The sequence below is a fragment of the Ceratotherium simum genome, chromosome 13 (assembly GCF_057802395.1).
Source record: "Ceratotherium simum simum isolate JZ-2026a chromosome 13, ASM5780239v1, whole genome shotgun sequence".
Classification (NCBI taxonomy): domain Eukaryota; kingdom Metazoa; phylum Chordata; class Mammalia; order Perissodactyla; family Rhinocerotidae; genus Ceratotherium; species Ceratotherium simum.
In genome coordinates, this window is record NC_141912.1 from 65518251 (window position 1) to 65543072 (window position 24822).

Consider the following 24822-nt stretch of genomic DNA (forward strand, 5'->3'; position numbering starts at 1 on the left):
CTGGGCTGTGGCGGTGTCCCACATATAAAGTAGATGAAGATGGTCACGGATGTTAGCTCAGGGACAATCTTCCTCAAAAAAAAAAAAGAAAAGAAAAAAATGAACATGTAAGAATGTAAGAAATTGTAGCACAATTAATGAGTAAACTGTCAAATTTATTTAATAGCTAGAATCCTTACTTCTAACCGACCTATTTGTATTTAGTTTATAGAACACGATTGCATCTCGAAGAGGATCTTTGCAGAATAAACACTTTATGATGGGTATGGGTAAATATTTCTTATTATAGCAGTATTTAAAATTTGGAATCCAGCTCAATTTTCTGGCTAAAAAGCACCAGTTATTGCAATACTGTGTAGCCAAAAAAAATTTGTTATATATTACTTGAACTGTAGTCCTATGAAGACAAATAAATACATCCCTTTACTGGCTTTTGAACTTACAAATCAGATTTTAAACTGCCACGATATCAAAGGGAAAAAGTTAACCAACACTGCATTTGAAACTACTTGCAGTTTACGGTTGCATGGCTGCCTAAGCTGAAGAAATAAAAACAAACAACACCCACTTCCACTGCAGAAAACCTGTAAATGGTGGATAAAGATAACATCTATTTTAAAAGGCATAGCTGAGTTTGCGTAAAAGAGAGATCTCCAAGAGCCAGAAATGAAATGAGAAAACCCATCCTCAGATGTGTGGGGGCACCTGGAGCAGCCCCTCTGGTAGAGGCGAGAGTGCTGGCTGGGGCTTGCGAACAGCGCAGACCCACAGGAGGCGGTGCTGCAGGTGGATGACGGGAGCTGATGTCTGCGCTGACGGCCGTGACCCTCGGAGTGCTCCCCCAATGAAGGAGGATTAGCACTAAACTTCACACAGTCAGATAGGGAAGCTTGTTTCTACCTGAACCCTGGGTGAAAAAACGATACATCTCTTGCAAGAAATTGAAATCTCGTTCTGGCCTTTAGGTGGAGTTTGTTGACTGAATTTATATTCCTTACTTTGTGATTTAATCCCAAACCAAGAAAGTAACATTAAATCTGGTCCTTGGTAGTGGTGCCTCATGCTCCCATACCTTTACCATCCAGCTTCAAGCCCAAACCTTCCCACCCGCTGTGATCAATGACGTAGGTTACAGAGAGCAGACAAGGACTAAGAAATGCCACCCAGAGAGCCATATTTTGTCTTTATCAGTTGGACTTCTTTTTCTTTTGATTTGTTTTCTGTCTTGTATGGAGAAGTGCAGTGATGGCTAAAGCATTTGCCACAGGCTTTAGGCTGAAATGGTCGATTTCTGCTTATCCTTTAAATATTTCCACACCATAGAAAGCACTCGATTTCAAATTGCCCTCCTGTGCTAGGTCTCCTATAGGACATGTGTAGGGACAGTCAGGGGTGTAAATTGGAGAAATGCTCAGAGCGGGAGAGTTAGGTTTACAGAGTGATCACCATCCGTAGTACAGACCTCCTCTTTCTTTCTCTCTTGATTCTCCCTTTCACAGCCAGTCATCTTCTCCCCTAGTCTCCTAAAAAGGTCCTCTCTGAAGTGTTCCCTACCCTGCCGTACCCATGTCCCGCCACTGGCTGACATTTTGGCCTATTTGCTATTCTGATCCCTTTTTCCATGCCCAGGATTGCCTCAGTTTCTCCACTGGTTGGACTAGATCTGCGAGACCAGGACTCCCCCACTCACAGGACAGCACAGGTCAAGGGCAAGTTGTGATCACTTGTCCCCTCTAGACATACTGGTCCTCTGACACACGATGAGACACAGAATAGCAACATTCATGGCGCTTACATTCGTTGATACTGTAAATGGTTTCATTAGCCCTTCAAAACACCTTGAAAACAGCAATTCCCATGCCTGGATTTCAGAATTTCAGAGTGATTTGGGATCCAGAGCTCCTTGATAGCATCAAATTCCTTGATTCTTTTTTACCTTTTAAATATTCTCAGGCTGGACATGTTATAGCCAGTGTTGCTTCTAGCATCCAACACTCGTGGGACACCTATAAATCCACATCCAGGAGAGGTGGCAGCCTATGACTCAGGGCTTTGCAGGTATGAGAGAAGCTCTCAATCCTGGGAAAAATTGAATTAAATATATTAATTTCCCAAATCCTAATACTTCATTCACTCTCTTGTCTTTGGAACTAGTCTTGCCTTTTTAGTGCTGCTGTTGTTCTACAGTCTTCTGGCTGTATTTTGAATGTTGATTTATTCCGTGTCTGGACATGTACCATCAGGATTTCCCCTGAATACGTTGTTTGGGCTTCGTGTTTTGTTCTATGTTTGTTCTGTTGTAGCTTAGAATCCTTTAGCACAGTTTCTCTGGTGTAATTGCATAGGATTGAGTAAATGGAGGACCTTGACATAGAAGCATGTCCATAGGGTCAGGAAGAGGACGGCTGAGCGGGTACCTTGTGACAGCAGAATCACAGATGTCCCCGTGACAGAGCAGGACATGGAACAGTGCCTCTTCTCACAGAAACCACCCAAAGGGCCAACATGGTCTTGAACGTTAACTCTGATCCATAACATGGCATTCAATACTTGCCTCCCTTTTGTTTTCCTTAGGTTATCTTCACAAATCAAAGTAAACAATATTAATAATGCAGCATTTCTGCAACTAGTATTTCTGCAGAGCAATAATAGGTTTAGTAAGCATGTTGCCAAAAAGAAGTGTTTGTGCTAAAATAAGCTTGACCAAAGCTAACTTTCACCAAAAATTTCCTTAATGCAGGGTTTCTTACCATGTTTATTGGTAATGTGGACTCTGATTGCTCTAGAAAATAGTACAACATGCGGTGTGTGCTGAACACATTCGATCTGGCCCCTTTCACTCTGAACCATCCGTTAACACCTCCATTAACTGGTGTCCTGAGGTTGAGGCATTGCAGAGCTATGCGCGAGTCTCACGAGGGACCACAGCCTGTAGCATCCTGTGCGTTTTGCTTGGTGTAGATTCGTTTGCCTCAGTCGTGAACCACCAAGAGCATAGCCTTGTACTAGGTACTAGGTAGAAGTTAGCTCCCAGACTTAAGGATGTGGTGATGTAAAGCAAGATTAACTTTGATTGTTATTGTTATCGTTTGAATTCAAATCTTAGCCTGCCACTGACTGCATGTGTCACTTATCATATCTGAGCCTCAGTTTCCTCATCTGTAGTATGGGAATAATAGTAGCATTTCAACCTTCAAGGCAGAGACCTGATCTGGCTTTTTTCTCTTACTTAGTGCTTAGTATATTCAATGTTTAGAATTTTTGCTAGATGAAAGAAATTATGAATGCATGCATGCAGGGGTCAGTGAAACTTGCGAGGAATTACAGAATCAAGTCCAATGTAAAGCTCTCCTTATCAGACCTAAAGAGAAATGAAAAACCATGAAGAGGTCCAGGTGGACTGGGTTTAATCAATGAAAACGTCTCAGAAGAGGTGCGTTGAGCCTGAGCCTGTGTTTATGCCATAACGTTTCACAAATGTTGTATGCTGCTACCGGCGGTGGTAGAGTTTACCAGTGTTGACTCTACTAAGAGGATGTAGGGTTTACACAGGGATGGATTGAAAGATGACATATTTACCCTCTTCTACCCGGAGTTTGTCCTGCTGCTGACCCTAAGTCACAGCACGTTGAGACGATACAGGGTGGCTCACGAAGCAGAAGCAGCCAGTCGGTAGAGTAGAACGCATGATTCCACCTGGGTGGTCTTCCGTCTGTGGCCCCATGGAGAATCAGATACTTTATTTACGTCCCATCAAGTGTTTATAATCTAGGCTTCCTCACTGTTTGAGATTACTCAGTTTGTCTTTGTGGAAGTATACTTTGTTTTTTTCTATAAGATACGGTTGTGAGCAGCAGAGGACTTTACGTAGACGAGTCAGCTATAGATGAGTAGAGATGTTTTTCAACTTTTGAAAGTACTTGGAGAGAGTTGGGAAATAGTATATACACTCACTGTCCAGTGTCTTAGTGCTACTTTCCTTAATACACTGGTGTTATATGGAACTTAGAAATTCAGGACAGTATTGATTATTGCTTGAAAGTGCACTTGTAAGAGATTTGTGATTTGAGATCAGGTGTTATTTTTTTTGTATCAATTTCTAGGATTGTGGAGGACAAAACTAATTTCTAGGGAATTGTATATGACTAATATTTCAACATTAATATAATTGGCATTTGATTGTAATAAGTTTCACCTATACTTTCTGGTTGTTATATTAGTACTGAGGTGTAATTTGAAAAGAAAAGTTTGGTGACGTGGAAGCCTTGGGTTGGTTATTTAGGAATTTGGTTTCCAGAACAAGTCGGTCTTGGTGTATGCTCCATGCCTGTTTCTAGAACTGGTTGATTCTCTTGTAATGCTCTCCATCCCGGTCCCCTTTCAGATTGTTTAGAAGCGTGTGAATATGCTTTAGGAAGTATGAAATACATACATATACGTTACTTTTACTATTTACATCATTCTCTGTATTAAAATTAAAAAAAGTAATGATTACCTGAAGAATGATATGTTTACACTAAAGTTACATGTACCTGTTTGTAGTAAAAAGACTAAGTTATGGTAGAGGAAAAATATAATTCCTTTTTTTGCCCTGTAAAGTAGGAGTATGCATCCCCATCTAAGAGAAGGGATAGCTCTTCATGGTCTGGAAATGTTGTACCGTGTCACATATAGTTGGAAAACGTCCCAGAGCAGTATATATATATATATATATATATATATATACATATATGTATATATATATATAAGTATTTGCCTCTGCTGGGATAACAGAGCGATAGGAAGAGGGACTCTACCTTTAAAAGTTTATGTAATAGGAGAAAAATACAATGTGAAGAATATATAATATGTACAAAGATAGATTAATTCAAATATTTCTTCAGGAAGAAACAAAACATTTCTTTCTACACAAATCAGAGACATAATAATAAGAAATGCTCTCATTTAATTGGTTTTAATAGTACCAAACAAAAGCAGAAGAGTTACATTTTAAGAAATCATCCTGTGGGCGAATGGCCATTTTGCTGTCATAAAAATCCTTTATTTAGCCCTCTCCACAGATAAGCTCACAGCGGGAGAAAGGACACTAGTTAGAGAATTTGGGGTAAGTCAACAGAAGGGATGGCTGGGAGCACAGTGTCATCTGGCAGAGAGCTTATTTCCTGAGTCCTGTGGATCTGGTTAAAACCCAGCAGAGATGCCAATATGCTTCTGCTCAGTGAGTGCTGCCCGTCTCCACACTCCAGGCCCACCGAGCCTGGTGTGTGGTGTCGGTCCTTTGCATAGCTGCATGGGGCCTGCCGTGACCTGAGTCAGTCATGCGGAGAGCCTTTCTTCTGCTCACACCAACGTTTTCCTTCCGTTTCCTCTGTCTGCTGCTCCTCACCCATGGTCGTGGCTGTGGTTGTTAAGTGAGATAAGCCGAGTGGTGGACGAGGCACTGGGCGCTCTTCTTAGATAAGATCTTGAGTTTGTTTAAAAACGAGGCTGAAAGTCCCGGGCTGGATTTCTTTACAAGGTCGCTGTCATGTGTGCACCTGGGATGCCTGTCTCTCCAGAAGGGTGGGAAGAAGTGAGGGCTGTTGATTCTGAAGAAGGAGCACTTGAGGCCCGACGAGCAGGTGCTGGTAAGAACGGACAGGGAGTTTGGGGCATGGGAATCCCACTTCATTGTGTTTTCCAGTGGACACAATTGTGTCTTTGGCACTCCCTCTGTCTCTGTGTGTGTCAGGTGTGATTTTGTTCCATTTTCTCAGCAGAGCCAAGTTTCCAGCTACCAACTTCATCTTCAGTCTTTTTATCTGAAAAGAGAAGATTAGATTTACAATGTAGTCTAAAGAGTGTAAGATGATTAATCAAATTTACGATTTATTTTCTTGTGCAGTAGCCAAGTCAAGAAAGATTTAAAGATTAGAATGTCCGTGTTCTCTGAAAACAAGGAGAAGCAGTGGCAAGTTGCTCAGTGCAGGAGGTTTGTTCACAGTGTATTCCATGCCTTGCTACCTTGTGTTCATACAAAGAATGAGAAATATGGCAGATGGGAGTCATCATTAGTGGAAAATCAGTCCCCAAGTAGAAGACTGTGTCTCTTTTTCAAATTAATGGATCCTGGATGCTTGTAGAAGAGCTGAGGCGTTTCAACAAACACAGGCCTTGACCTGGAGCACAGAGCCTCAAGGTCAAGTGGCTTCCAAGGAGCAAGCTCAGAATTGCAGCTGGTGTTGGGTTTCTGTGTCCTCTCCCGGGGAAGCCGGTCTGCTGGTCTTGGAAGTGGCTGTGGATCCACAGCTGAGGGGGTGCTGGGAGATATGCAACCCAGGGAGGGATGCATGTGGCTCAGAATGGACAGAGTGGTAGAAATGGTTTAAATAAGTAATATTGTTAATGTAAATTTCTGAACGGACAGATGAAAATAGAAGGGTCTTTTCTTCCTTCTGTGTGGACAGTGGCCTCGCTGACGGACAGTGGCTCCTGTGCTGGGATCTCGAGCATGCGGCCCCCAGCAGTGAGTGCCTGAAAGGGTATTTTACAATAAGGTCAGCGTTAGCCCCATCTAGCGTTGAGTCTTTGCGTGGTTCTCTAACTTTGAAAGCTGGGTGTACCATTTCAGAGACCTCGCTTGGTTCATTAAGTATCTTTTGTTAGAAATACAATTTGTTATCATGTGATAAATTTCCTCACATGGAGGCATTTTAGGAACTCAAGATAATTATTCCAATCAGTTCATGAGATGGAATGCAGAATAGCTACTAGATTACTAACATTCAAAACGATTTCATAATTCGAAATAAGCCCATTCGAGGTGATAAATGAGAAAAAAGAAAGAGGAGCAGAGACATATGTCAAAGAAATATCTCAAAACCCCAGCACCACGAGGACCACAGGCGGTGTACTGAGGTGTTTTAGTTCAGTTGGCTTAGCCTGTACAGGCCCATGAAGTCCATAGACTCTTCAATTTCAATCAGATAAAATTACGTGGTGCCAGTGTCAATGAGGGGCCACGAGTAAGTTGTTTGTTGAAGCTTCAACGTTCTCTCCGTCAGTTCTATGCAGGGTCCTTTCTGGACCCGCGATCTGCCTCCAGACCATGATCTGTGTAGGTCTTCCGCATGAAGGTGCCACAGAGAAAGGAACGTAACTTCAGCAGGCTCAGACGTCGGCTGGTAAACTGGTCTGGAGGAGCCTCCCTGGCTCCACGTACGGGCAGTGGAGGTGGATGATGAGGCCCTTCTGCGTCGCCCTAGTTTTCCACACCAAGTTGCACACTTGAACAAAATTGGCACGACTTTGAGAGAACCTAGCAGAGTAATCAGAGTTGCTCGTCCCTCCCGTGGCGCAGTGCCGAGCTCACGTGTGGGCTTTCAGGGCAGAGCAGGTTGAGTCCAGACCCCAGCTCCACTGCTTGTGACCGTGTGGCCCTGGGCCGGTTCATTAGCTGTGCTGAGCCTCGCCTCTAATCTGGGGAAGTAATAGTGATTTTGCCATCTGCGTGTGATAGATAAATGAATTAAATAAAATCAACACTCAGTACAATGTCAGATACATAACAATCATTCAATTCCTGTTCATTCCCTTTCTCTTTTCCCAGCACAATTTGGCCAAGTGTTGACTTCAGCCTGTTAAAAGCATACTTGCAAGTTTGGGGAAAAGAAAAAATAAAGATTCCAAATAGAGACTAAAAACATGTTTTTTCAAGAGGTGGAAACTGTTCAGTCAGTTTGTGTGAAGCAGATATTTTCAGTTGACCTGGCGGTGATGAGATGATCCATGGTTCAGTGTTCGTTTTTTCCTTATCAGATAATTAGTTTTGGCAAGTATATATAATTTAAGTAAACACAGTGCATTTAGTTTAAATAAATAAAGGACGGTTCTTAATTCTCCCTCTCTTATCATTTGATCGTTTCATTTTCTAGAACAAACTAGCAGCAGTCTGCTTCTGCTTTTCAGTAATATTCCCTGGTGGATTAGAGCCTTGCATCGCTGTTCGCTGTTGTTTCTGGAAACTGGATGATACACGTGACAAAAATGAAGTTGGGGGAGGACATAATTTCAAATCAACTAATTTTGTTGTTACGTTGCTGTTGTTCTGAGATACGTGATGTGGGGTGGGTAAAGTCAACGGAGTGCCCTAGTGAGAGGATAGTGATTCTATGTCTCAGTGAGTGAGATCTGTTAGACCAGGAACTGTGACTCTGCATCATCAAACACCTGCACCTTTTAGAATCTTGGAAATATGAGCCCCCAGAGCTACCTGGCAGAGCCTCTCTGGGATGTCCTTTTGCCCCCCGAGATGAGCCACGTTAGCACTGGGCTGGCTGTGCGGGAGAAGCACTTGTGCGTGTCCCGACATCGCTCCTGGTTTCTGCGTCCTGACGCCAGCTGTTGTCACTGGGCTGAGTGAGAGCTCTCAGGTGGGGAAGCTGCAGAGGGAATGATCTGCTGCACGGGGCTTGGCAGGACCATGGCCAGTGATTGATAATGGGAGCAGATCATTTCAGGTGAGTGTTCTCTGGTCCAGGAGCCATCAGGGGTCTGCTGGACTTTGTCATCTGAGTGCAGCGTCACTGGGGGTAAAGGGGGAGCTCTCAAGCATCTGCCTGAGTCTTCTCCCCTGTGCCAGATCTAAGGAACCACGGCGTTCCTGGCTCTGCCTACAGGAAGGTAGCGTCGTCTCTGCATTGTTTCAGGAAATGGTTAATTATGGCCCTCCCGGAGCTGTGGTGTCTGCCCCTGTGGGGACCTATTTGGTACAGCACAGAGCACTGTAGATCAATGCGGTAATCAATGAGGATCTGTGCACTGCAGACCTCTGCTCTGGTGACAGCAGCACTCGTGGCCTTGCTCAGTGTCACTGTTGTGTAATGTTGGACACTGCAGGCTTGGTTTGACTTTCATTTAGATTGCAAGGACCACAGGAAATTTTACTTAAAATTTCTTTTGCATTTGGGTGGATTTCTTATTGTGTTGTGGATTTGATGCACTGCTAGCTGGAATTTAGTGATCTGAGGCCAGGAACATTTATTTAACCACTCGATGCTGCTGTAATGTTTGCTGGGCTTCTGCAGTTTCTGCTACTTCATCTGTTGCCCTCAGGAACAGGTAAACTAAGTGTAATATGAATCTTATGCATAAATGTAAAATTACTGTACTATATGGCTTACTTATCCGTAAGTAAGATATTAAAATGTGTCATTTAGATTCTGTCGGGAGAAAATAAGGAATATTTTGCTTTGAACATGGAAATTGAGCAAATATATTATCATTTTAGAATACAATGGCAATCATCTAGTTGCATTGTATGAAGTTATTTTCATGGGTTAAGCGGATATCTGAAGTGTACATTAAATTGTCTACAATTTAGTATTTAACTCTCAACTTGATATAGGTATAATACACAGTTAATTCAGAAAGTATATATTTTCCTTTTCTGATTGGCCAAAGACAGTTTTCCCTGTTTACTGAATTTCACTAAAATTAGAAAGCTTCAAAGCTTGATCTTCTTAAAAATAGAAAGATATCAGTTTATATTGTTATTTTGAAGTGTTTGGACAAAGGCTGCCCAGGACTGCTTTCTCCTGACCGACAGTCTGGGTTTTAGAGCCCCTTGTGGAAATGCCTGTCTTGTGTGACATTGGGCTGTGTGCTGAAGGGGAGACTGTTGAGATGAAGAGAGCAGAGAGCATGGGCAGGAGGACAGAGAGGGAAGTGCAGTCCTCTAGCTCCAAGATTCGGGTGTGTAACCTTGGACGACAGAGTAACCGACCCCTCTGTGCCTTGTTTCCATTCTGCCAGCTGGAAAAAAGACTCTCCTGTGATTCTCAGTGGGCATGGCAGAGCATTTTTCAGGTGCTCAAGATCTTCTGATGATGATTTCTGTGTAGAAAGTGACACTACTATTGAACTTTTACAGGTGTACAATTTTCTTAATAAAGGGGGGATATAGGGCTCTTCTAATGTTTTTCTCTCCTTTGCAGTGTTTTAGCAGCTAGGGCTTTTGTGGAAGGGAGATTATGGCTCTTTTAAATTAAGCTGATAAATCTCTTGGCTCTGTTGTAACCACTTTGTCACAAGGCGTTGAGCAAGCCTGAGGCAGCCTGGGGGCACCTGCTGTCAGGCCCTTGTCCTGGGGAGGGAGGAGCATCGCGCTGTGCTGCAGGATAGGGTCCTGGCTGCAGAGGCGCAGGGCTCTCTGGAAGCCATGACTCTCCTCCTGCTCCTCGCTCCCTCTCAGGTGCAGTACTCCTGCCTGCCGTCTCAGCAGTGACTTTCAAGAGGTCCACTTTCTGCTGTGGGTGGGCGTAAAACCCAGAGGCCCAGAGGCAGCTGGAAAGAGCAGCCAGCCACCTCCCACTGGCAAGAGTGGATCAGGTTGCTGCCTGTCAGATGCTGGTTAACATCCATGCGTTAGACTAACTAAATATGTTCTTTCAGGAGAAGTGAAAGATTTTACTATAAACTGAGCCATGTGGTTGCAGAGTGGCTAATAATTGCTAGTTGATGAAGGTCATGAATCTTGTGTTCTTGGTCATCCTTTCTGGGCCCTCTTAGTGACAGACGCCCACCGTTATGAGAGGAAGGCTGAGGCGGGGACGGTCCATGCTCCCACATGTGTGCACAGGAGAGACGAAAGGAGAACGTGGTTGGTTCTCTGTCTAGCTCTGAGGACCCGTGTGATTCACTGTCTCTATACATATCTGGGTGTGGGCAGTAACTCCATGAGTAAAGTGGCTCTCCATCGTACAGAAGACTGTCCACACAGGTCTCTTCCAACTTCCTGATTTTACGTGGTGGTGTTAGTAACGCGTGGTTCAAAAGCTCTGCAGGAGAAGGAGATGATTTCGTTTTGAAGTATTGCCCGTGAATGTTCCTGAGGAGAGTTCTGTTAGACAAACGATGGAGGTCATTTGGAAGACAAAGACAAAGTAATCTCAGGAAACAGCAAGTATGTATTCTTCCCTATCCTTCTCCAGGTCATCAGAACACTTTAATAACTAAAATAAATACTTTCTGTCTTCTCAATTTTCTAAGGCCAGGGAGTTTAGGAAGAAGCCTGCCAACTTATAAAAGTAGAGAAATCAATGAAAGAATTAGTAATTTTCTTATAATAATATTAATAACCAAGAAGACTTCTACAATACTTACTTCCATGCCTGTAGATTGTGGGCTACTGAATGGGTTTGGGTTTTGGACGGCCTGCTTCGTGTAGCCATCTTTTATCTTTAAGAAGATAATTGTCATCATTGTGTAATGAGTTGGTTGATTCCTTGCAGAAATGTAACCAAAATTTTTGAATGCCTAGTTAACTTAAATCAGTTGTTTCAAAGCAGATTTTATGAGTTGTATGAGTTTTAAAAGACTATGGAGATAAATTCTTATTCTGACAAACTGTAAGTATGGAACAAATTTCAAAGCTGACTTAGAAAAAGCGGCATATTGATTGTAGTGGCCAGGGGTTCTGACAAACATGTTTTCAATAAGTAGGCTTATTAACAGCTTCTGAAGGGTTTTTTTTTTTTTTAACAAGAAGCTGTTAGCCTTGCAATTTTTTTTCCCTAGAGAATACTTAGCCCTTGAGGCTTGCTCTTAACTTCTAAGCAGGTCCAAATTGGAACAGTTTTTTACCCACTATGAAGTTTTACTTTTATTTCAAGATTGTGTTTTCTAATAACTTATTTAGGTTATAATAAAGTTTGTTATTTTTTCTATCTTTTCCTTTTTAGCAAATGTCTCTGAAATTGTTTGAGGCATGCACCAGGAAAGAGATATTATCGCACGTCTTTGTATAGTGTTTTTCTTGCTCGTTGGTGTTAAAGGCTTTTTAAAAATAAGATTCATTCGAGTCTTGATAGCTCCCAAAAGTGCTTTCTGAGGTGAACTGTAGTAATCACAAAGCTCGTCTCTCTGAGTGTGGTTCCTAATTTCCTGGTTGTCTACCTTAGATGGGGGTCTTAGTGAAGGCACACCGCTGAGCTGGGGACCCTCGGGAGAAAGGTGTTGGGCTCCAACGTAAGGTGTGGGGGCAATATAGCAGGGTCTCGGTCTCAGCCGCTCCTCATCCAGACTCCTTAATCACTGTTCTTAATTTGGTGGGAGATCCCGGGCCCTTCAGAGAAATAAAGGAGGCAGTGGGCTCTCCGTGGAAAAACACTTATTCGTACAAAACTTCACATACATTTTAAAGAGTATATAGATCCCCTAAGTCTAATTATGGACCATGTAAAAGGGCCTACCTAAGTCAGGTTACCAACCATGTCTTAAAGATCACAAAAACAGCATACTTGACATTCAGCAGTAGAAGGAGTCTTGCCCACAGGAAGGAAAGCTGTTTCTCTCCTATGGTTCGTGAATAAACCCGAGACCCACTTCCAAATGCTCTTGCTGAAAAAACTGAATTACTGTTTGATATTTTCATGCACTGTGTTATTTCACATCGTAGTGAAGAAATCTACCCGAAGCCTAACTCTCCAAAGGATAAATAAATACTTAGATCCGTTGCTGTAAACAGAGGGATTAGGGGTGCTTTCCGCTAGAGGAGGAAGGGCTGCGTGCGCCGTATATGGACCAGCGTTCTCTCATCTGGACCAGCTCAGAAGGGCTTCACAGAGACCAGGTGTTTTTCTGACAACAGGCTTCTTGGACAAATAGGCAGTGATTTCCTGACTTCAGAGGCTAGTCTTTTCTAGATCAGACATTTAGTTATGGAGGTCTTTATGTAAGGTTTGTTTTAGTCTATGAGATTTTACTGTAAGTAGAGCTATTCAGTTCTAGGAGGACGTGAAATTGATGACAAGAAAATGATGGAAAAAATGACCACAGAATTGAGCCCCCAAAATATCTGTTTAATCTGAAAGACCCCTTAGAGTATTGGTGAGACACCCACGTTTTGTGCTGAGGGAAGGATCTGTCTTCGGAGTTTTTGCTTGACGTTGTCCCTTTTGAGTTTGCTTTCCAGAATTGTTGAACTTACTGTCTTTAGTCTCCACGTTTGCCCTGGCTGGATGTACAGAGATCACTTGCAGTGGGTACAGTTTTCATGGCTGTGAACTAACAGCACATTTCGATACTTGATCTAAAATATGATGCAAAGATAATTACATCAAACAAAGATTGTAGTAGGCCCGCAGATGTGGTGTGTATATGTGTGTGATGTGTTTGTGTAATTTTTTTGTTATAAAAACTATTAGTACATCACTTTGGAAAACATAGAACTGTAGAAATTCTTGGTAATAAGTGAAATTATAAAGGCTAGAAAGATGTTGTCTTTCAGTGTTTTTATCCCCTTTGACAGTGAAAAATACAAAAAAGCCAGGCTAGAATCATACAATTTCTCATTGGAAAAATTAGTACTTTCTTTATTATCTGTGTTAATCCAAGTTCTTTAAGAATATATTTCAAACATGAATAATAAACATTTTATACCTATAAGTAAATGCTACGTGTAGTCTTGCCAGATAAAAAGAAAATGAGTTTAGATTTTATTGATTGACCTTCATTTTGAAATGAAGATAACCCTTTAATTTGATGTAAAATATGTATAAATATGTCTATATAGTTTGGGAAAGATAAATTAAACTATGACTTTTTTTCTTAATGTTGGAATTGTTATAATCACTATAATAATTTTACATTTCTTGTGGATTCCATCCATTTTTCCAGCTCATTCTTGCTGTGATGGATAAGGCGTATATTAGCTCAAGTTTGGGTTGGTTTATACGGAAACCAGGTGCAGTATTATGATCATATGTTGTTATTAAGATCAGTGGAATTATTTGATTAATCTTAAATGTGCTCATTTTTATTGGGAAAATTAAAGACATTCATTGTGAATGATATCACTATCTCTTAATTAGGAAAGGTTATGGATTTATAAAATTTGCATTAGAAAACATGAAAAGTTATTAACATTATTGAAATAAAGTTCATTTTAATCTTTTTTATAAAATAACTCAAAGAGTAATTTCAATTTTCAGATTTAACGGCACTGAAAATTTTAGCTATCAGTGCTAACAGTATGCAATTTCGATTTTTTCACCAAATATCTGTTAATTTCACAATTTAATTCAGTTACATACTCAATCCCCTGGAAAAGATTGTTTTGTTTGCTCTGCTTTGCCTTTACTTAAGAGACATCAATTTTGGTTAAGAATCTTTAGAATAGAGCCACCCCTGATGGCCTAGTGGTTGAAGTTCGGTGCTCTCACTGCTTCGGCAGCCCAGGTTCGCTTCCTGGTTGTGGATCCACACCACCCGTCTGTCAGTTGCCATGCTGTGGCGGCAGCTCACGTAGAAGAACTAGGACTTACAACTAGGGTATAAAACCACGCACTAGGCTTTGGGGAAGTAAAAAAAAAAAGAGAAAGATTGGAAACAGATGTTAGCTTAGGAAGAATCTTTCCCTGCAAAAAAAGAAAAGAAAAAAAAAAGAATCTTTAGAAGATAATTTGGCCACTCTAGGTGGGACATTATGCAAAGAGCCTTTAGCTCCATATTTCCTGTTCTTTGTACTGCATTCACAAAATCTCAAGAAACAGAACATTCCAGGGAGAAAATAAGAATAGTTATAGTGCACTGAATCCTTTAATACACAATAAATCTAAAGCAGTATATTTGATAAACAGTACATGCTTCTCTTTTTTGTTTCATTGATGAGTAATGATTTAATTTTAGAGTTGTAAAAAGTTAGCTCCAAATCCCTCATTCTGGATAGCTGAGTTTTCCAATATGCTAAATATTTGCCACCCAGCTTATTGTTATTGATGCTATTTGTTAACGTTATTTTAATTAAAATCTTTCTCATTGGTATTGTACATTACTCTATCTTTTTTTAAATTTTAAGCCAGAAAGGCTGAAAAGGGGATTTCATAAAAGATTATATGCTTTGAAGTAATTTTTTTTAGCTGTTGCCTAATGGTTATTGTTTCAACATCAGTTACTATGTTGCCAGTTAGTGCAGTAAAGTTCATAGAGCTGCTCCCAGAATCACAGGTACACAAATCTTTACCCATTTGTTTGATTTGTTTGTGTTTTTAAGCTTCCCTGTCCCCTTCCTTGTGAATTCTTGCTGCTGTCAGTGTGCTTGTCTGTACCAGCCATTTGCTCTTGTGCAGTGTGACCGTCAGTGGTCCTTGAGGCCGAATACCAGAGACTCTCTCGTGACTGTGACTGTAACATTGTGAGCGAGGGCCTGCTGGGTTCTTGAAGGAACAAAGTCTAGGAGCTCAGATTTGTGATGCTGGTTTTTGCCAGATGAGAAGCCTTTTTCGCTTGCTTTCCATTCTTTGGCAAGATGCCCAAACAGGTTAAGATAGTTAGCTGCTTATTGAATTCTCCTGTTTAAGCTATGGAAACACTAACACCTGTACATCAAGTGCATTTTAGTTGTTTCCCATTACATCCAAGATATTTTGAGATGAATGGATGGAAAAATCTGCAATTTAATGAAAACAGAGTTACAATAGATACATTATATTATGTTTTGTGCATATTCATTTAATTTTATTTTAGTTCCCACTTTAAAATCTTTCTTAATACCAAAAGTGACTTGAGATCGCTACTGAAATGTAAAAACATGGCCATATGAAATGAGTTAAAAATGTGTAGAAAAGCTCAGTGAGGGATAACAAGGACAGAAAATTAGGCTGTAGATTTAACAGGAAACATTCTGACACAGGTGCTTTGAGAAAGGTACCATCAGTTACAAAGTTTACAGCTTCTGTAACATAAAAATAGGCCCGCTGTTTAAGTGCACACTAACTTTTCCTGATACCGACTCCAGAGAGAACTTTCTTCTGTGTAGTTTCGCAGAGGAGAAGATCAGCAGCAGCATGGTCCATGCACTGTGAGCAGCAGCATCCCCTGGATCCATGGGGAGCATGTTGAAGGACAACACAGAAGAGGAATTGTGGGAACAGAGAGGGGGAAGGGACCGTGTGGAAACACAGTGTCGTCCAGGTGCAGGTTGTCTGATGGTCTGGATTAATTCAGAGTTAGGTTTTAGAATATCTAAATTGATTTACTGCGTATCCCTCAGAAAGACCTCTGTAGAAATTATTGCTTTAAGGTAAACATTTCAAAAATATCGAGGGACGTTGTATTCAAGAGTGTATAGCCTCTGAAGTACACTTGGGGTAGTCCAGTGCAGCTAGGGGGTTGTGGAGTCCTGGGTCCAGCCAGCCCGGCATACGGGGTACAGGATTGCCCTGCATTCCTGAGTAGAAGGCTGTCCCATTCTTCTCAAGAGACAGCCCATGACAGAACCGGGAGCTATGTGAGCACTTTACATGCAGGCCCATGAGATGTCCTGTGCTGATTTCTCAGTGACAGCTTTGTTAGGAAAATTTAATCTAAGATGAAGATATTGTGAAGTTATTGTATTGGAAATGTAATTTTAGACTCATTTATCTAAACCTTAAATATTTAGAAACTCTGGAAGCAAATTCCTTTCTTGAGTCAGTAGGTTAGCCTTTGACCAACCCTAACTTGGATGCTTTGTCATAGGCAGTGTGTATACGATGTATATGCATTTGTGAATATTGCTTCTTTTTCTCCATTTCTTTCTGTGCTTTCTCTTGCTGGAATTATTTACCTTTGTCAGATGGAGTTGGCGTCCAGCAGAGAGGACGCGCCTTTATACCCCTTGACCACTTTCACACTGCGCCAGAGGTTTAGACCAGTGGCCTCGCGGTGTTTGCAACCTGGTTTCCTGTGGCTGTAATTTCAAAGCCTTAGGAATATGAATACTTAGCAGTTTCCTCTAGAACAAATTGAGGCATAAAGTGTTCTCCAAATTCCAATGCCTGGTGATTTCCCTCTGCCAGTCAAGGAATTTGCAACTTAAAAAAAAAGTCCTTTAATATATCTATAAATTATTTATTTGCATAGCCAAAGTAAAAACAAAGACAAACAAAAAACAAAATAAAACAAAAAATGATATTTATAGTAACTTGCTTTGAGGAAGCTCTGGTTTTTATATATTACCAAAAATGTTTGTTAGAGTAAATTTCTTATCTTTTTTTCTTGTTTTTGGTGAGGAAGATTAGCCCTGAGCTAACATCTGTTGTCAGTCCTCCTCTTTGTGCTGAGGAAGATTGGCCCTTGGCTAACATCTGTGCCCATCTTCCTCTACTTTATATGGGACACTGCCACAGCACGGCTTGATGAGCAGTGTGTAGGTCTGCGCCTGAGATCCAAATTTGTGAACCCCGGGGCGCCAAAGCAAAGTGCGAAAACTTAACCACTACGCCACCAGGCCAGCTCCTATTTTCTATTTTTTTATAGCTTAATAATATATTTTTAAATATTAAGCAGTATCAGTCCCTCATAAGTAGTTCTGTTTTGTTCTCTATACCCTTAAAATTCATCTTGATCATTATTTGACTGTTATTCTTGTTACTTATATCACTGAAACCATGATAATGTATCAGTCTGCATATCTTTCCTTTCCGTGTCTTTGGGATGTAGAGGCAGGTAGGGATTGATTTGACAGTCAGAATTATCATTGCATGTTAATATTATTTTGCTGGTGGTCTAGGTGTGAGGTCTTGATAACGCCTGATGTTTTCCTTTATCAAAGATGTTTACAGACATCTGGAGTGCTTTCAGTGTCTCTGCTCTGAACTTGCCCAGCACCCCAGTTTCTTAAACCTGTGGTTAGATCCAGTCCCCAAACAATGAAAACAAACCAACCCCGATTCTTTCTGCAGGGTTTCTGCTGGTTATTCCACGGCTCTTCGCGTGGCAGCCTGTCCTCCTTGTGAACAGGGTGCTCCGGGTCACTGTGGAAGCCTGGTCAGTCAGAAAGCTGCAGAGAACACTTCCCTGCTGTGTGCAGCCCCTCCCACATTCTTGCTCATGAGGAGTCCTTGTGTTGGAGAAAAGAGTCTCCCTGAGACTGTTCACTATGTGATTTGCTGTTCAGAGTTCTTTACTCTTCTATATTTAGATTCTGGGCAATAAATTTCTTAGTCATTTGCCTCAAATCATATTTACACGTGAAATTTATTCCTCTCTAAACTCTTATATGTGGAACCTTTTTGTCTTATCAACAATGACCTTAGGCTTTGCCTCAGATACATTTTTATTGTTATTCAATACAGGTAATAAATATAGTCTGCTCTAGATTTCCTCAGACCCTGAACAGCCTTATTTCTTTAAAGTGTGTATGTGTGTGTGTGCGCGTGTGCACGCGCACACATGATTTTCTTGTGGGTGTTCAGAGCTTTCGGGAACTTTAATTCCTTGCCTTCTTCTGAGGCCTGGGGCATCAGGACGTGCAGAGGTGCACAATAACGGTGTCGTCAAGTGTCACGGTGTTTTGGGAGTGTTTCTGAACCCTGAAGCTTCATGTACTCCAAAAAATCTAAATTTCTGAAACTTTCAAAACTAGGAAGAATTACACTGATGACTAATGTGTATATCTCAAATAGCTTTTTATTTCTCCACGTCTTTTAGCCTATTTAAAGTAAATCCACAAAATGTGTGCTTTCCCAAAGCCCTACCATCCAGGGTGACCCTATTACTTATTTAAACTTATAGTTATTTTCTTAAGACCATCAGTCATGTTATTATTTAGATTATTTTATTAGGAATATAAACTACAAATTTAAACTACAAAAGAAATTTTAGGAAGTTAGGAAGCTTATAACTTTTAGAATATAAATATTAAAATGTATTCCGTAACTAATGTGCATATCAAATAATTTTAATGTATAATGCAAGCTAGTTTAGGGAAACATTTTCAGGGATATTTTGAGTCATCAGAAAAAGAAAAATAAAGGGATAAAGTATCCTACTTGTTTCATGATGCGGAAAAATTCGGTCACAAATAGTTGGCTTATACACAACGTATATTTTATTCTCCCACATAAAATTTCGTTATATAAAGAAGAAATTGCAAAATGATTATTTTCAGATTAAGGATGCATCGTGCAACCTGACCACATTACTTACGTCACAGTCCAGGTGTGTGTGGTTAGGAGTTAACCCGTGTATCTTAATGTGTAGACAGCCTGACTGTAAAGTAGCCATTTTCTTAGTCCCTTAGGCTCCTCTTGGCTTTGTGGACATTAACAGGAAGGTTTATGTTACTGTTTCTGTGTGTGATGACTCTTTTTATCATCCTTTAACAATGGGGATTAAACAACTATTAACTCATTCTGAATACTTGAGCATCTGTTTTATACCAGGCCAATTAGTATTTTTTATGAGTGACGTTAACATTTTTATAAGCATATTTCAAAGCATATTTTTCAAAGGTTACTGATATTGCATTTATATTTAGTTATGATTGCTATTTAGCTATAAATCTGATCTCTAACACCATGATTTCATATTTCTACTCTCAATTGTGTAATTATACAATAAACTCTATTTCTAAAGTCCTTTACAACTTACACAGCTGTCCTATCTCATTTACTGCTCATGGAACTTTTGTGAGAAAGTGGCATTATCCTCATTTCACAGAAGACGACGAGGTCTACAGAGATGATGCGATATTTTCAACATAATGCACCCAATATGGCCGAGTTAGGCTTAGAGTCACAAGTCTCCAACTTGGAGTACAGTGTTATTTTTACACAATAGTTGGTTTCTATATATTTTATAAGAAACAACATAGTTGTAAATATCAGATAAGATATAATGATGTTAATAGAGAAATTAAAATACAGTAAGATTCTCTGATTATTCAAGGTTTCAAATAAGTAAACTATGGGTTAGAAAAAAGTATCCTGTCTTAATTTTGACATGGTGTTAAAATTGACGGAAATGTTTATCAGTATTATTATTGGAAATATTTTTTAGTATATATTGTTATACTCTGACCACTTGCATTTCTGTGTGCTTTATAGCTTATAAAGCAATTTCACGTACATTATCTCATCCTACCATTGAGAGAACAATGGGATGCGATAGGAGTTATATCTCCAAAGTCTAGGGCTTCTCTGAATGACTGAGCTCACAGTTCAGCCAGAAATGTTGATTCTGAGCTCCATATAACTGCTTTGTAGAATTGTGTGGTGGTAGGGTGGGCATTCCAAAAATTAGCTCTCAAATTCACCACACGATACGTATATCAAGAAAAGTATCACCTCTACCAAATATGTTAATGAAATTTCCTTCCATAGATCAGCTACGGAACCTCCTTTCCTGTGCCCTAAAATTATAAAACACGGACATGGCACCGCAGGCCCTCAAGCAACTATTCAGTCTCTCTCTAGGGGTAGTGCAACTCTGGAGCTTCTATTGAGTGTAAATAATTTCTGCATACAAACATTTTTGACACCTCATTAACTTAATAAATAGTAGTTGATGCCTTGACTTGAACTATCAAATTTGTGTGTGGGGGGCTGGGTAGAAAGGTATTGTTGCTTCTATGACAGAAGCAGAGCACGTTGTGAACAAAGGGAATTTAAAAGTGAAATTTCGAACATGCGTTTAGAGAGCAGCCACCCTGATGAGTCTCCAAGAGCTGAAGATAATGTAGCTCTTCCAAGGAATGACAGCTGTGTGTCTCCTGGGCCCAACTGGAACTTAAGTTACTTAGAATTATTGAGGAGATTCTTGCTGAAGACCAGTGGGTAGAGATGCCTCTGGCCTGGCTCTGGCCTTGTGCTCAAGGGACACAGAGCCCTGTTCTAGTTATGCAGCATTTGCCATCAGATTGTGGAGTGGACAGTGGTGTGGATTTTCGGTGAAATTGCTGAAAAGTATTTGAGAACCAATATTTTTTACTATGCTGGGAACTTGGACTGACAGTAGTTCGATCGTGAATGAGTTTACTGATTTTGTATTTGTGCACATAGTGTGTATTTATAGGCTTTACTATTTCACAGATGATATGATTAAAAATTAAATTTAACAAGTGTCTCTTCCTATTTTATTTTAATACCTGGATACTAAGTCCGGTTAGATAATATTTGTTTCTTGTCGCTGGCTGCTAATTTAACTTAGGTGAAATTAGGCTTTCTAGGAATTTTATACAAATTATTGCTGATTGATTCCAGTTAGCTCCATTATTCTATATAACTTAGGAGAAGGAGCAGACATACTTGCCCTTTTCAGGCTTATAACTTTCTGAAATAAACTTCTAAAATACGAGGAAACTATTTCAAAATGGTATATTTTCATTATATTAATTAGAAGATTTAATCTTAGTTCTTAGACTTCAGATCTTAATTCCTATGAAAAGAATGTCATTGTAAAATATTAAAATGTATAGGGCCAGCCCCGTGGCTTAGCGGTTAAGTGCATGCGCTCCGCTACTGGCGGCCCGTGTTCGGAAACCCCGGGCGCGCACCGACGCACCACTTCTCTGGCCATGCTGAGGCCGTGTCCCACATACGGCAACTAGACGGATGTGCAACTATGACACACAACTATCTACTGGGGCTTTGGGGGCAAAAAAAAAAAAAAAAAAGGAGGAGGGTTGGCAGTAGATGTTAGTTCAGAGCCGGTCTTCCTCAACAAAAAGAGGAGGATTAACATGGATGTTAGCTCAGGGCTGATCTTCCTCAGGAAAAAAAAAAAAGTGTATAAATGTTTTTTATCACATTATAACCAGAGTAATATTTATTAATTTGTGTGCTGGCCATCATACTCAGTGTTAAAAATACCCTACCTTGTCTCAAATTAAAATCCCATTTTTAGAACTGAGTTGGCTTTTGTATATGTACTGCATACAGACGTTGAATAAACATATTTTAACCAATATTTTAATTTGTCTATGTGCAGTAATAAAGTAGCTTAAGATTCATCTAATTTTATTTAGTTCCAACACACATCTTGCTATAGAAGATAAAAATAAAAGAGGAAAATTTTAAGAAGTGTAGGTCATCTCTGGGAAGGATGATTCCTCTGATTTTTGGTCTGTGATTTTTATGATTTTCTTGAATGGTAACAATCTGTTGTGTAGAGGAAGAACAGTTTGTTTTTTGAGATGAGTAGCGCAGTGGTGGCTGTGTATTATAAAGTGAGCAGTTACTGTGAGTCACTCTTGGAATTGATGAATCCCATCATTTTTATCACCAGTGGTTATAATGATGTTTCAAATATACTGTATGTTTCTTCTGGACATGGAGAAGTCCAAATTTTCTAAAACTTGGTCAAGTGTAACTGGCATGTGAATTATTAAATAGATATGTGATGTGTGAAATTAAAATTATGGTTTTCTCCTCACGGTTTTGACATACTCAAACATGCTCAGTCCTGCATCTGTGTTACTCAGAAGGTATTTTTGTTAAGTTGACTTTGGTTGGTCTTGTTGGAACCCGTCGTGCTCTGACATTAGCTGTCATGACATACAGAATTTTCAATCACAGAGATGCGTGTGTTTGTTGTTACACACTCTGATTATAATGACCAGGGCTTAGAAAAGCTCTTTCTCTACAGAAGGCTCGTGTGCCATTTAGCTGACTTTTATTTGTGCAGTGAAAGTTGTGTGCTTATTTAAAAATAAGTTCAATTAATCTACTTTTTCACAAGGGATGGGATAAAAGTCTGTTTTTAAAGTCTTCACAAAAATGATGCTCACAATTATGCCACTTCATTGCACTTGGCCATCTGCGAACTTGAGCCATTTCAGTGGACTCAATCACCTGAGGTGTTTCCTGGATCTAAATTAATGGTAATAGTACTTTTGTTCCTTATAGTTATATTGAACATCAGAACCAAAATGCTTTTATATCAATTTCATAAGCCAATACCATGAATTTATCATTTTGTAGCTATGCCACCTGGTGATCAATATCTTTAATCATCTACTAGGAAAATAATCAAGGAAAATGCTTCGTAGTAGTGAAATACTAGATTCTGAATATTTTAGGAGGAAGTTTTGTTGAGTGTTGTTTATTATATTAATAATAGAGAAATGTGACTTATAAAGACAAATTAGACTACTTAAAAAGTCAATAATATCTTTAAAACTTAGTAATTACATGAAAAGATGAAACAAAGTTTAAAACTACATATTTAGATTTTAGAATTACTTTTTTGTCATTAAGAAAAAATGTTGTATTTTAATGGATGATAATGAAATTGGTGATAAGAAAACTGTTAAAACCTGTTCAGAATATGAAGAAAGTGCAATTTTATATAAAATGTACAACTGTTATTGCATGCTAAGATATTGAATATATTTTTACATTTACATTTATTAGCAATTTTTAGTAGATATCTATCATACTATGTATGACCAAAATTGGAAAAAAAAAAATTTTAACTGCAAAATCTGTAGCATCCCTATTACGACTGTCAGGATAATGTAAGAATTAGTGCTGGCTACCCGTTGGAATCACCTGGAAAACTATGTCTATCCCAGTGAAACTGATTAAATTAGACTCTCCGTTCACAATCATAATCCTGCGAAGCTTATAGATGATAGGACACTGCTGCTTGAAAGCAGTGTTTTCATAATAAGTGTGCTCAGTACCATCACCAAATTGTGCCAGAAACATCAGCTTTTGGTTCTTTGCATATAAGGAGCGCTTTGTGCACAGCGGATGCTCCTCAGATGTGAATATCTCGATTTACTCAGGGCAAGGTGAGCAAAACACGGTTGTACTGCCATGTGAGGAGTGGGCGTGAGCCAGAAGGGGGTCCCAGCAAGAGCTGTTTTAGGATCTAAGTCAAGTTCTGGAAGATACAACGAACGTTGTTTTTTTGAAGGCTTTAAAATAGGATGGATTTTCTCATTTTTTTTAACCTCAAAGACTTCTCAAAGCAGCCCTTGACTGAATGACTGGTTTTCCTTCTTCAAGCCACATGAATGTCTCAGTGGTCCTGTTGATTTGTCACAGTATTTCAGAGGGAATCAGCACTTAAGTCTTCAGGCCCTGTTCCTCAGTATGTAAAATTTTAGGAGAAAGCTTTATGAATTGTAATAATCTTTTGAATGATATCAGTAGTCACTATGTAATAGTAATTTTGATTTTATTATCGTTATAAATAGTTTTTCTTTCAAGAGGAGCGATGTCATAATAGTAAGGCAAAGCAACTTAAAAATAAGCATATGAAGTTTTACAAACAGTAAAAATAAAGGAGGAAAAAAATTTCCTTTTACAACTTTCCTTATATTCCATTAACTGAGGTGGTCCAGTAGGAGATTAGAATCTATAATTGTTGTTACCAAGCCGTGTGTACACTTTAAAGTACGTGATTTTGAGAGGAATGTGGGCTCCGAGTGGAGTAAGTTTTAACAGAATATAGTCTCTGCTAACACCATTTCTGATATCCACCCCTTCGTGGAGTGTTCTGTTGTCTACACGGCATATTTGAGGAATATCTTAGGATTTATTGTAGTGTATGTAACATTCTGCTTCAGCCTTTCTAAGATATTCTGTTAAAGGAAGGGGAAGCAGCTACTAAGAAACTGAACTGTGTGAAATTTTTATGCCTGCAGATTTTACACGTTTATTTTTGATCACATTTCTTTTCTAGTGCCTATATCGACCATGAATGTCATCGACATAACATTCTTTACTTATGGCCTTCGTGGATGTCAGCCCAGCATCTCCCCGGCAGCAGCGGGGCAGTTCCCTGATGGCTGCTGTGCTGCCCTCACTCCCAAGATCCGTGGAGAGAAAAGTTGTCGTGGATTTCATCTGATATTTAAGTGCAAAAGGGCATTGGTTCCCGCGTGGGTTGCCACGCGGGTCTTTCTTCCTCTGCAGATACTGAAAGCACTGCTGCTTTTCTCTGTTTTCCTTTGTTCTCAGATGCTTTCTTTAGCGTTATATTTTTAGGCCAAAAAATAAAAACTAGAGGTTCATAAGTTCATGTTTACAAAGTTAGGATTTTTAAAGTCTTTTTTATGGCTTTAGTAAAACT

At 39.8% G+C, this 24822-nt stretch overlaps 1 protein-coding gene across 3 annotated transcripts in view; it reads left to right on the forward strand.

Annotated features, from left to right (window-relative positions):
• RIMS1 (regulating synaptic membrane exocytosis 1) overlaps positions 1–24822 on the forward strand; it is a 442630-nt gene that overhangs the window by 271014 nt on the left and 146794 nt on the right. The gene's annotated exons all lie outside the window — the stretch shown is intronic.